The 13,248-nt window shown below is 40.3% G+C and overlaps 1 non-coding gene across 1 annotated transcript; it reads right to left on the bottom strand.

Moving 5' to 3' along the window:
- Positions 1 to 6,925: 6,925 nt before the first annotated feature.
- Positions 6,926 to 7,036, bottom strand: LOC131767495 (U6 spliceosomal RNA). Its single transcript, XR_009338708.1, has one exon. It is a non-coding gene; the product is annotated as a U6 spliceosomal RNA (small nuclear RNA).
- Between the last annotated feature and the right edge of the window lie 6,212 nt (positions 7,037 to 13,248).

Here is a 13,248-nt window from a genome sequence, read left to right as displayed (position 1 = left end):
AGAAATGTTCGTTCATGAACGCTTTGCTGATTTTTGTTATATACAGCCTCTTACTGAGCCTGGCTCGAGATTTCACATGGTATGAATACCATAGAACTACAGGTATCATTTAAATGTCACAACTTCAGGTTCTGAATAAAAACCCATTTCTAAATTACACACATTTCAGTTACTTAGAGAAATGATCATTCCAATGTTTTTTGATGGTAGTAACATGTAATTCTCAAATTCTCTAAATTTTTCTTCTGTTAAGAAACCAAAGAAACATTCCCATTCCTGAAGGAAGTGGAATTATTGGTGTTGGGGAGCATTCTAGAAAACCTACTCTTTCATCCTTTCCCCTATGGGTTCTGATGAACTAGAAAAACAATTAAGGGAGACTAAATGAGGATCAAAAAAAACTACTGAATGGATTTAGCACTCTCTGGTATTGGCTACATTAGAGTACTAGTAAAGCTCCCTAATACTTGTCCCACTCTTTCTCCTAATTTAGAACTTGGAGTCTATCTTGGGAAAGGTTGAAACTACTGAGCTCTCTTAGCCAAACACCCATGTGGAGCATCGTGGACTATAATATCCCCTGTGGCAAGTCAGAGACAGGGATGCATGGTGACTTCACCCACTGATTACCATGAGCCAATGAATGACTTCCTGACCAATCAATATGTCATATAGAAAGAAATCAGCGAGTGACATAGAGAAAATCAGGATATTTTCCTTCAATACTGCCCTCCTTTCAGGATTTAGGGTGCAGGATTCTCAAGAAAATCAAAGAAAAGATGACTAAGTATTCCCCCCAAAGCTAATTTTGTGAAAATTTATCATAATGCTTTCATGTTACTTGTGTTCTTAAAAAAAAAAAAGAAATTCTATTATTTTGCCACAGTACTTTCCAAAATTAATAGATTACACAAGATCATTTGGCCATTTTCTCTCTTCCGCAGTGAAAGTCACTAACAATTATGATAGCATGAGCCATCTGTTCTATTGACTTGATAGAAAGTCATCATAGGATGTGCAAATTTTATCATGTATATCACTTCAGGTGTGCATCTGAGTATTTGTCTGGTGAGAACCCTTGTTTGTTTAACGGCAGCTGAGATGATCCTGAGGAACACTGGCCTACATAGAAACACTGGAGGAAGCTTTCTTCCAAGGTTCCTTTGTGCATGGATTCACCCGCCACATGCCAGTCAGTGTTCAAAGCGCTGGAGCAACAGGCAAGGCCCTGTTCTCATAGCCTTTCATTCTGAAAGGTGGTTATAGTCAACAGGCAAATAAAAACACATAAGCAAGATAAGTTTATGTAGTGATGAGTATAGGGGAAAACACTAAATCCACTTGATGTAATAGCGGAAATCAACTGGAGACAGGATAAGGGGAGGAATTTGGAGTAAGTAACCAAGAAAGGCTCTCTAAGGAGAAACCATTTGGGCTGAGAACTAAATTGAAAGGAGCCAGACAGACCCGAAAGGGAGCCCATTAAAGGTCCTAAGACACCAAGGTCTAGAAATGAGAAGCTATAATTTCAAAGACCAGCCTATTTTATTCCAACAAAATTGCTCTGTAAGATGTTACCATACAGTCAAACAGCTTACTGCTTTGTAAATAACACATGGTAAACCCGTGGGAAATGGCAGACAACTAATGATGAATCCTGTGGTGCTGATCTGTGATGAGGGATGAATGAGTGAACACATACCCACTGCCTACTAAATACCAGACTCTGATAATGGTTGTTTTATACTCTGTTCCCTGTGAACAAATACATCCATCGTTCGTTCATTCAGCGAATTTGTATCGAGTCCTCTATGTGCCAGGCACTGTACATGGCATTTGATTCAATTGTGAACCTGACACAGTACTCCCAACAGGGCACTTGCGCTCGACTGAGGGAAGCTGGCAATTAAACAAACAATTGTGATATAGCTTGATCAGTGCCATCAAATGAGTAAAACAGGTACTACAGGTGCACAGAGAGTTGCTCTTAGGCTACTTGGGGAAGAAGGTCAAGAAAGTCTTCCTAGATGAAGTGACACTTAAACAAGGTTTTACAGATGTGCTGGATATAGCCCGGCCGGGTGCCTAGAGAACAAAAGAGGTTAGGGAATTATAAGTTCTTCTCCAGGTCTGGAGCCATAGAAGGTAAGAAAAATTGTTAAGAGATAAGACTGTAGGATCAGCAGTGGCAGATCAAACAGAGCCCTATATGCTGAGCTAAGGTTTTATGTGGAGGCAAGAGGGAACCACTAAAGAGCTTTAAGCAGGGGATTGATACGACAGACTTGTGGGTTTAAAAAAAAAAAAAAAAATCTCTCTAGCTTCAATGTGGAGATTCCAAGCTGGGGAGGAAGAAAAGCAGGTTGAACACAAAGTGAACATAACCCATTCAAGTAGTATGCTATGAAAACTTGAAAGCCTCCATTGAGCTGGATTTTTGCTCAAATCTCACAGTGCATTGCTTTAAATGAGCTTAATCCCTACTTATAAACTTCGCTCACATTTTTAATACTCAGGGGGTGAATTTAATCACTTGAGGTTGCGCTGTATTACTGACTTCATGTATTTAGAAATGTGCATTTTTCACTGAGTCAGCATGGCCATATCGTTTAGCTCAGGAAAACGTGTCAGTCCTTTGCCCCTCAAAACTTCCATTAACACGCATGGCATCAGATCTTTCTAGGTGATGTAAAATTAAATCATGACTCTTTGCAATGTATTCTAATCAGCAACTCCATTAATTGTTTTCAAATGGTAATCAACTTGGCTCCAAATGAACAGTTTCATATTCAGCTTGCTCCATGAATTCTATGAATGCATTTACCATTACAAGTTATAATTATATTACTTTCAGAAGTCATTTACAGCAATTGAACAAACTAAGAAAAAATTTAAAAATCTCATGTGACAGTGCAATTAAACAATATGAGCTGCAAGACTCTACTTCATATTAAAAAATTTAGTTATGATGTATTTTCTGAGAAACGATATTTCTGGAACAAATATAGACATTGTTCAGGTTATGACTTTAAATTATGGAGCACCAAGCAAAATGATCAGTTAACACACTATATTTTGTTGTATACTAAATCAAATACACCTCGAACAAAAAGAAATCTTCTCTTTTAATAGGGAGGCAGGTGGAAATGTCTACAGCAGAAAGACTGCTTGGGAAAAGCTAAGTATAATTTTACAGCACCTGCTATGTGCCAGGCACTGCACTACGGACTTTATGTATTTTGACCTATGTCATCTATTTCATCTGAATAGATAGAAGAACACATCTTCCTCAAATCAGAATCCTTCAATTTCAGGTAGTTAGGTAGCTTATAAAAGAGACCACAACATTATTTCAATTATCCACTGCTACATAACACACCACCCCCAAACTTTAGAGGCTTAAAAGAGCAACCACCATTCATTATCTTTCATGATTCTGTGTGCTGACCAGGCAGTTCCGCCGCTGTGGGGATGGCTGGGGCACTGGGTCAGCTGGAAGGTCTACAGTGGCCTTGCTCACATGGCAGGGAGTTGCTGCTGGCTGCTTGCTGGGAGCTCAGATAGGACTGTTGGCCAGAGGCCTTGATTCTTCTCTATGGAGGCCTCTCTACATGGTTGCTTAGACTTCCTCACAGTATAGAAATTGTGTTTCAGGAAAGGGAATTCAAATAGCGAGCATTCCAAGAATAGAAACCCACCATGCAACACTTCGGGGGTAGGTAGTATAATGCCCCCTACAAAGATACCCATGCTCTAATCCTCAAAACCTGTGAATATGTTATCTTACATGGCAAAAGAGACTGTGCAGATGTGATTAAGTTAAGGTGAGATGTAAGATTAGCCTGTCCAAATGGTCCTAATGTAATCACAAGAGTCCTTATAAGAAGGAGGCAAGAGTAAGGGAAATTTAACAATGTTATACTGATGGCTTTGAAAATGGAGGAAGGGGCCACAAGCCAAGGAATGCAGGGAGCCTCTAGTGCTGGACTAGGCAAGGAAATAGATTCTCCCCTAGAGCCTCCAGAAGGAATGTGGTCCTGCTGACACCTTGATTTTTGGCCCAGTGAGACTTCTGACCTACAAAATTATAAGACAATAAGTCTCTTTTAAGCCAGTAAATTTGTGTAATTTGTTAAAAAATCGATAGGAATACATTTGTCAAGCCTCTGTTATTATTCCCTTCGTTAATAACCCGTGGCTAAAGCCCAGAGTCACTGGACTAAATTCATGGAGGCATGATTCATTGTAACAGTCCACTATGAAGTAACAATCCAACACAAGTACCGTGGCCTTCCAAATATTTTATTTTTTTTCTTCTTGCTTTACTGTTGTAAATTTTAAACACAGATAAAACTCCAAGTCATCACATAACATGACATAGTCGAAGTCATTCAATCACTATGCTTTCATTGTTTATTTTGAATCCTCTATTTAAAGGCAAGAATATGTCATACCACAGGGACTGCAGATATAATAGCATCCTAAGTGAACTGGTATGATTCTTTCTATTTTTTTTTAACTGGTATGATTCTGAATCCTCATGAACTTGTTCTTGAAATGAATGTGTGTAGATGGGTCCACAGATGCCCGAGACCAACTGTACAACTGGGAGTCAATGTCCCATCCTGCAAGTCAATGTCCATGTAGGATACAAAAGTTACTAAGTGATAATTAACAAAAAGGTGCTCATTTCCAAATATTTTCTGATTTAGTTTTCTGTTGCTACTGTGACAAAGTACCACAAACCTGGTGACTTAGCGCAACACAACTTTATTATCTCAGTTTCTGTAGGGCGTAAGTCTCACATGGGGTTTGCCAAGCTAAAATCAAGGTGTTGGCAGGGCTGCACTCCTTACCTAGAGGTCTGGGGAAGAATCCAGTTCTGAGCTCATTCTTGTTGGCCAGGTTCAGTTCCTTGGGGTTGTAAGACTAAGGTCCCCATTTCCCTATAGGCTGTCAACCAGGGACAGTCCTTAGCTCTGAAAGCTTCTTTCAGTCCTCACATGTGACCCCTTAGGTCTCAGAATGACTGACAGTGCACAGAATCCTTCTCACACTTGGCATTCTCTGGCTTTTCCTTCTGCTGCATCTTCCTCTAGCTGGAGAAAGTTCTCTGCTTTTAAGGGATCATGTGATTAGACTGGGCCCACCCATGATCATCTCCCTATCTTAATATCTATAACCTGAATTACCTCTGCAAAGCTCTTTTTGCCATGTAACGTAACATATTCACAGGTTCCAGAGATTAGGGCACAGACGTCTTCAAGGTCATTATTCTGCCTACCACAGTTCTCAGCAACCAGAATCTTCATGGCAAAGAGAAGTTAGAAATTCAGCACTGATCTAGTCTGTGCTGTCTAGGAATAAGCCCTCAAAGGCACAATTAGCACAGACAAACTCATCATTCTGTTCGCTGGCTCTGACAGCATCTCCAGGAGACAATTTATGTGAGATGTTACTCCTCCAAAATTAGTCACAGCTGGGTATTTCATAACCAACTCTGCTCCATCGTTAAAGGCCAAGGCTTCTCAGAAGAGCGACAATCCTATTTTTTGCAATAACCTCATAACTGCCCTCCATGACAACTCAAAAATCAACTGATTAAAAATGATCTCACGACATCATACGGTGGACTATGTGCCGATGGTTGCATCTTCACACCCCTATTTACTCTCCAAGGATTTTGGACCTTTTGTTCAGTATTCTGAATCTACTAATGGCTTCTTTATTGATAAAAGCAATGTAATTAGAACATCTGGGGTAAATGTGGTTATCCTATGTTATAAACATCAGAAATGCCTCTTATTTATAGATACATAGAATGTCTCTTACATACAAAGAGGGATCGGTAGGTAGAGGCAATAACTACACTTTCAAAAATCCAAACGCCTACTGATTCATCTCAAAATATTATTTTTTTAAATTCTGTATTGGATATTTAAGGACAATCTTGAAAAACAAAGCCATAAGAATTAAGCTAAGGAATGTTGAGATAGCCCAAGTTAGTGAGGAGAGTTTTAGCCTAACATTTTTATTAATTGTTATTCAACTAGAAGAGAAATACATGACTGAGCTGGTAGAAGGAAAGGACACTTTATACTCACTTCTTATCCATGATGCAAAGTTAAATTCTGTTCCTCCAGGGAAAATTTCAGGGCGCTGTCCCTGCCACCACCAGTGATAGAGACGGCTTGGGAAACATTAGAACCACCTAGGAAGAAGTAAGTTTAGAAGTTTTTAGTGAGGTGGGAGGGAGCCTCCTTCTGGTCAACTAAATAGAAGAGAATTTTGTTTTGCTCAGAAAGTTCTTCTTTGCCTATTTTACAGCTGAAATTGCAACCAGTTTCTCTTATTGAAAAAGTTTCTGCAGTATTAATACAAGAAAAGCAAAGAAAATGATCACTCTGCACTACCTCAGCACAAATGTGCCCAAATGTACATGCACTTCAAAGTAAAGGAAGTTCTGCACTATTTCAGTTACTAAATAATCATTTTACACAACAGTCAAATTCCAAAGAAAACACATCCTACACATATGTTCTCAAATTATGAGTAGATTTAGGACAAATCTTATATGCTAAATAACTTGAAAGTGAATTTTTTTTTCCCCACTAGCTATCTATTTTACATTTGGTAGTGTATATATGTCCATGCCACTCTCTCACTTCGTCCCAGCTTATCCTTCCCCCTTCCTGTGCCCTCAAGTCCATTCTCTATGTCTGCATCTTTATTCCTGTCCCGCCCTTAGGTTCTTCGGAACCTTTTTTTGAGATTCCATATATATATATATGTGTGTGTGTCTTAGCATATGGTATTTGTTTTTCTCTTTCCGACTTGAAAGTGAATTTTTTAAATGACCTTTTCTTTTATTAAAATATTCATTAATTTAATGTAGCCTAGAGGTAGACTTCTAATATATATTTTTTTAAATATGGACTGCTTCACAAATTTGCATGTCATCCTTGCACAAGGGCCATGCTAATTTTCAGTGTAAAATATATTCCAATCTCAGTATATGTGCTGCCAAAGCGAGCACTAGACTTAATATTTATTATAATAAATGTACTGTAGGAGCATAAATCCCGATTCACATATTTTAATTTACAAATATATCAGTTTGATTGATGGAGTCATTTTTCTGTCCAATCACATTAAATTACATCCATAGCCAAATCTCTGAAGTAAATTATGAACTCATTCAGGAAACAGCCTGCCAAGAGAGTATTTAGCACACAGTAGGCAGTCGAAAAATACTGAAAATAATAAACATATATTCTATCAAGGTGTACATAGTATAGATTTTCAACCACATGTAAACTCTCCAATTGAAATGTTAACAACAGTCATTAGTCCCTCATCCAACACACCTGAGAGTTGCTTCCCTTTCCATTAATTGAAATGCATTCTGGAGACAGACATTAACTAATAATAATCTAGCTTACTATGAAAGTAAAGCAATGCTACCACCAATGTACTCTGAGACCATATAATAATGATTTTAGAGTCACTGCATTCCTTGTTCCCTCAGTTTATGCTGATATTGAATTGCCTGTCGTAATGTAGAAATAATCACTTGTCAAGAATAATCAGGGAGGGTGAGGTTCAGATGAGTCCTTTCCCATAATCTGGGAAGGCTTCCTAAATTCTCATTCACGGATATTGAATGGGAGGGAAGGTCCCTTACTAGATACTGTGCTAGGCATTGGGTATACAGAAATGAAGAGATGTGGTTCCTGTCCTCAAGAAGCTTATAATCTAGTAGACAGAAGTTTAAGCTCATACGTGCAACAGAGATTATATGAAGTGCTGAGGGAGAAAGAATGAAAACACAAATGAGGAAGTTGTCGGTTCAGAGTTAGGTCTATGGGAGAAAACCTGGAAAAAGTGCTCCCATCATACCTGAGCACATTAGTTCCCTGCTGTAAAAGGCATCTGAATGTCTCCACCTTCCTGTGAGAGCTGTAGGAAATGTTAAAGAAAATTAAATGCAGGAAAAGAGGGCCTGAGACAACTTGAGAAGGACTCAAGATCAAAGCATGGTTTGCCACAGGACATATATTAAACAACAGACATAAATTTTCAAAAGCCAAAAGCAAATAGAAGAATCTAAGTTCCTACGGGGTGCTGCACATGGGCACCGCTATGCACACGTGATATCCTGCCTTATATTGTAGATATATTTTCACTTTGATTGTCATTCACCAGCCTTGGAAATAATCAAGGATTGGGGCGCTGACTCACCAGGGCCAAAGCTCCCCCCATCTTCCCCAGCCAGTATTCTAAAAAGATTTGCATGTCCTATAGAAAAAGGATTCCTGGACATATGTTTCAAAGTCCCAAATTATCTGAGTTCAAGGGCCCAGTGAGCTCCCTGTCTCACTCCACCTCCCAGAAGGCTACCCCCAGCCAGCTCTGACCACTAGCATGTGGACATGTCATCCCCAGCAAGGATTATATCTCATACTTCTTTCTTGGTATCCTCCTTAGCTCCTGCCACAGTGTCCTGCAAGTAGCTCATTAGATGATTGATAATAATGATGATAACAAACACAGAAACTCTCCAAAGGTGACCAGAATGGTAAAATCACAAGATTTTTCCATGTGTTAGAAGTTCTGTGAAAAGTGTGGTTGGTGGACAGGATAGCCTATTAAATACGTTCTATTTATTTTCTATTCCCATTCTCTCTTCCCGACAGTATCGCAGATGATAGCGGGTAGGCTGACATATGGGTTCTTTATTTACGCTGCCCATGAAGAAACACAGAGGCTCCTGTTGGTACCAAATAAGGCATTTTATCTGCTTAACATGAGTCACCATATGGAGCAGGTTCTACCTGAGGCCTGCCTGGGTGAAGTCCAAGTCATCTTGAGACCTTATGTCCAACTTATCTAGGGTTCTGATTTACCAAGGAATGTCTCAAGGAGCTGCCACAGATGCCAGACCTGTGTTAGTAGAACGAGACACAAGAGCCCTAACCTGTATCCAATAAGCAGAGGGAAGTCTTTGATCTCCCTGGGCAGCCACACTTCTGTTGCTTGCATCCCCTTTTGAACCCATAAAGCTCCTATTTGTTGCAAGAGCATTTATTTGGAAAATTAAGGGACAAAGGGCTTGTTTGCTTTAATAAAAGCTAAGAACAAGCTCACTAACTGATGGGAAGTTTTATTTGACTCCTGGGTCAGTGGTTTAATTTTACATATGTTCTCATAAATGTAACCGCAGTGTTTTGTGCAAGGATCGATCATCTTGTAAACTAAATGTGCTGGCAGAGGAAAATCCATTTGTGGCACCCAAGACATTAGGGGAATTGGCAGCCATGGAAAATACCTGAAAAGCTTTCCTCCCCAGCCTCACAGATACCCACCAAAAAAGGAACACTCTTGCTCCAACACTCTCCTTGCAAGTGGTGAGCTCTTCTGCCAACTGACCACCTCCTGGGCAAATTTTAATATCAGCAAGGAGAAGGGGGAAGTAACACCAGCACTTATCTCAGTGCTGTTGTTTTGAAGAAAAATATTATATGACTTAGTAATCTCATGTCTCTAATACATTCCTAAACAATGGCAAATGAAGGTAAAACAAATTAAATGGAGAAATTCTCGGGTGTGTGCACGTGCGTGTGTGCACACACATGAGCACATGCGTGGGTTCACATGCTTTGTTTTCAACTAGCCAAGACTTACATATTAACATATACTTATGGGGGACTTCCCTGGTGGCACAGTGGTTAAGAAACCGCCTGCCAATTCAGGGGACACGGGTTCGATCCCTGGTTCGGGAAGATCCCACATGCCGCAGAGCAACTAAGCCCATGTGCCACAACTACTGAGCCTGCGCTCTAGAGCCCGTGAGTCACAACTACTGAGCCTGCGTGCCACAACTACTGAAGCTCGTGCACCTAGAGCCCATGCTCCTCAACAAGAGAAGCCACCACAATGAGAAGCCCATGCACTGCAACGAAGAGTAGCCCCCACTCGCCACAACTGGAGAAAGCTCAGCAATGAAGACCCAATGCAGCCCAATAAATAAATAAATTAATTAATTAAAAAATAATAATAATAAAATATATTTTGGGGAACTTTAGAGCCTTGTATGTTTGCCTCAACTTTACCAGGGATAGAAAATCCAACAGTGCAGACAATCCCCATCTGAAGCTGCTGCTATTAAATGTTGGTGGTGTCATGAAATTGACTCAAGACAGCCTCTTCATTTTTTGTGAGCAATCCTGACACAGGGGTTCCCTAATGTGATCAAAGGGTTACAATAAGACTCAATGGCTGAAGCTACCATTCGTGATTTGGACCTACCAGATGACATTGTCATAGGTATATTATCTTTAACCCCTTTCCCATACTGCTGAAATCTTACAGGACATAAATTCTCATCCCTGTTTTACAGATCAGGAAATTGAACCTCAGAAAACTTAAAAAGTGGAAAAAAATGGTACATGAACTTAGTCTGACTCCATGGTCAAGCTTTTCCTACATACACATAGCCACTGACTTTATATACCTCTAGGACTACAGCCAGCCACCCAACCTTATTTCCAAGAAACCTGCTTTTCCAGGTGGTTAAAACTCTTGAGAGACACATGCTATACTTATACTTCCCAGCTAGAAGTAGACAGAGTCATTTACCCAGTCTGCTGAGCTAGGACGAGAGGGCGTCCCTCCTCCCGAGAGATCAAGGTTTATGCAACATCAGCCACTCCTACAAAAGATCTGAGGTTTATCACGTAGTCATTCATTCATTCCACAAATATTTACTGAGGGACTGCTCCATGCCAGGCACTGTATAATGTGCTGGACTTAATGAGCACAAGATAGCGCCCACCCTCAATACACTCACAGTATTAGGGAGACAGACGAGCAAAAGAGCGATTTCTATGCAAAGCGATAAAAGCTACTACTGGAACAAGCAAGAGATTATTGGACACAGAGCAAGGACAACCACTTGTCATGGAGTGTTTAGAACAATTTCCAGAAGAAAAATAGCATCCAGGCAGAGTCCTAAAGAACAAATTATGGTGAGCCTGGCCATTGAAGGGAGGCGGTTACGAGTTTTCCAGGCAGAAAGGATAGGATGTACACGGACCTAAAAGTGAGAGAGAGCCTGCATGTCCCCAAACCTGCAAGCTCTCCCATGTTACATGAGGGGGCAAAGGGGAGAAAATAATGACACTGGACAAGTAAAAACAGGACAGATCGTGAAGGTCCTGGTGAGAAATGTTAGGACTTCATCCTGGAGGGGACAGTTTCCCTAAACAGACAGTTATAATTTAGATCCCTTAGCCATCTAAGTAGAGTCTCAGGGAGCTAAGGACATTGTTCACCTGACCCACCTTGGGAGCAAAACACTACACGTGTAAGGTTTGTCCCCATGTGCTCCTCACTCAGCCCTAAAGAGTGATTGTGGTGTTTTTCCCTCATGCAGTGATGTGATTTTCTAGCAGCCTCATGAATATTCATGACAGAACTAAGGGGACCAAAGCAGGAGAAGGCTGGCTTCTGCCAAAGAGGTTGTCATTCATTCACTGGTCCATTCATTTGTTTGGTCATTCATTTAATCCAGGCAATACAACAATAATGATTTAAATCAGGGGTTGGCAGTCTGCGCCTGTTAAGTCAAACGTGACCTACCACCTGTTTTTATAAATAAAGCTTTATTGGAACATAGCTATATGTGTTCATTTATGTAATGTCTGTGACTGCTTTCATACTACAAGAGCAGAGGTGAGTTGCTGTAACAGACCAAGGGTATATACACTTGGGAGTCAATCACATATGACATCTTTAAAGCCACAGCACTAGATGGAATCCCTGGGGGAAAAAAGTATGTGGAAAGTAGAGAAGGGTCAGACACCAAATTCAGCTGAGATTTGTGGGCATAGATTTAAAGTTAGACCAGTAAGCACTGTTGCATTTTTTCCAGCTATGTTCAGTTGTGCTGATGCCGGAGTGAAATAGGAGGAAAGCTGAATTTACTGAGGGTTGGAATTTTGCCAGGCAAAAACAGGAGTGGGGCAAGGGAGCTGAACGTGTGTACATGGGAACTATTTAACAACAGACTGAGAAATCTTAACCAGCTAAAGATGGATATTTGCCAGTGAGATGGTAGGAAGGTCAATGGACTGGGGTTCCTAATGGTGTCCAAGAATTACTGGAGAAGAATCATTCTCTACTTACTCACTTACCCTAGGGTAAGTGAACTGGAAAAGTAAGAAGAGAGGGTCAAACAATAGACAGAAATAGTGATGTGAGAAATTTAGTAAACTAATGACTAAAATCCTTACTGCATGGGGCAAGCGATGGAGAAGAAAGTAGACCACTGTAAAAAAAAAAAAAAAGGTAGGCACCTACCCTAAATAAATTCAGTCACAGATAAGCAACTAAGAGACAAATACGTACACAGTAGAGGCTAAATGTAAATAATGTAAAGAGAGTACCTTATTAGAATAATACTAGCTGCTGTAAGAAATAGATAAAACCCCAAAGCTCAGTGGCTTAATAGAAGTTTATTTCTTACTCGATAAATTCAATAGAAGTTTATCTCTTAGAAGATGAAGGGCTCTTTTCTATGTAAGTATTCAAATACTTAAGTTGAGGGAGGCTTTCCTATCTGCAATACGTGGTTTCTAAAGTTGCCAGGGGTGTTGACATGAAGAGAGTAAGAGAGGAGGAGAAAAGCGTTGCATTGTGGGCCAGGCCTGGAAGTGGCCAATATCAGTTTCTCCCATTTAGTAATTTGGCTGGGAATGGGGTCTGTATTTTGTGCCCAGAAATAAAGGGAAATAAATTTGATTCCTTGCAATGGAAGTCTAGGGAACAGTGTAACCAGCATGCTTTGGTGGAACTTTATCAGAAAAAAGAAATCACAGTATAATAAAAAATATCATGGACTCAGAAGGATTTGATTTAAAAACCTATCTTTGGGCTTCCCTGGTGACACAGTGGTTGAGAATCCGTCTGCCGATGCAGGGGACACAGGTTCGTGCCCAGGTCCGGGAAGATCCCACATGCCACGGAGCGGCTGGGCCCGTGAGCCATGGCCGCTGAGCCTGTGCGTCCGGAGCCTGTGCTCTGCAATGGGAGAGGCCACAACAGTGAGACGCCCACGTACAGCAAAAAAAAAAAAACAACCTATCTTTGTCAAACATATGACCTTAAACAGGTCATGTAAACTTATTAATCCTTATTTATAAAATTGGGATAAATAACAGTTCCCCTGCCTTAAAAGGTACGTGATAA

Source organism: Kogia breviceps, chromosome 12, assembly GCF_026419965.1.
Source record: "Kogia breviceps isolate mKogBre1 chromosome 12, mKogBre1 haplotype 1, whole genome shotgun sequence".
Classification (NCBI taxonomy): domain Eukaryota; kingdom Metazoa; phylum Chordata; class Mammalia; order Artiodactyla; family Physeteridae; genus Kogia; species Kogia breviceps.
The sequence above is the reverse complement of the archived record's forward strand: the minus strand, read 5'-3'. Positions and strand labels throughout refer to the sequence as shown.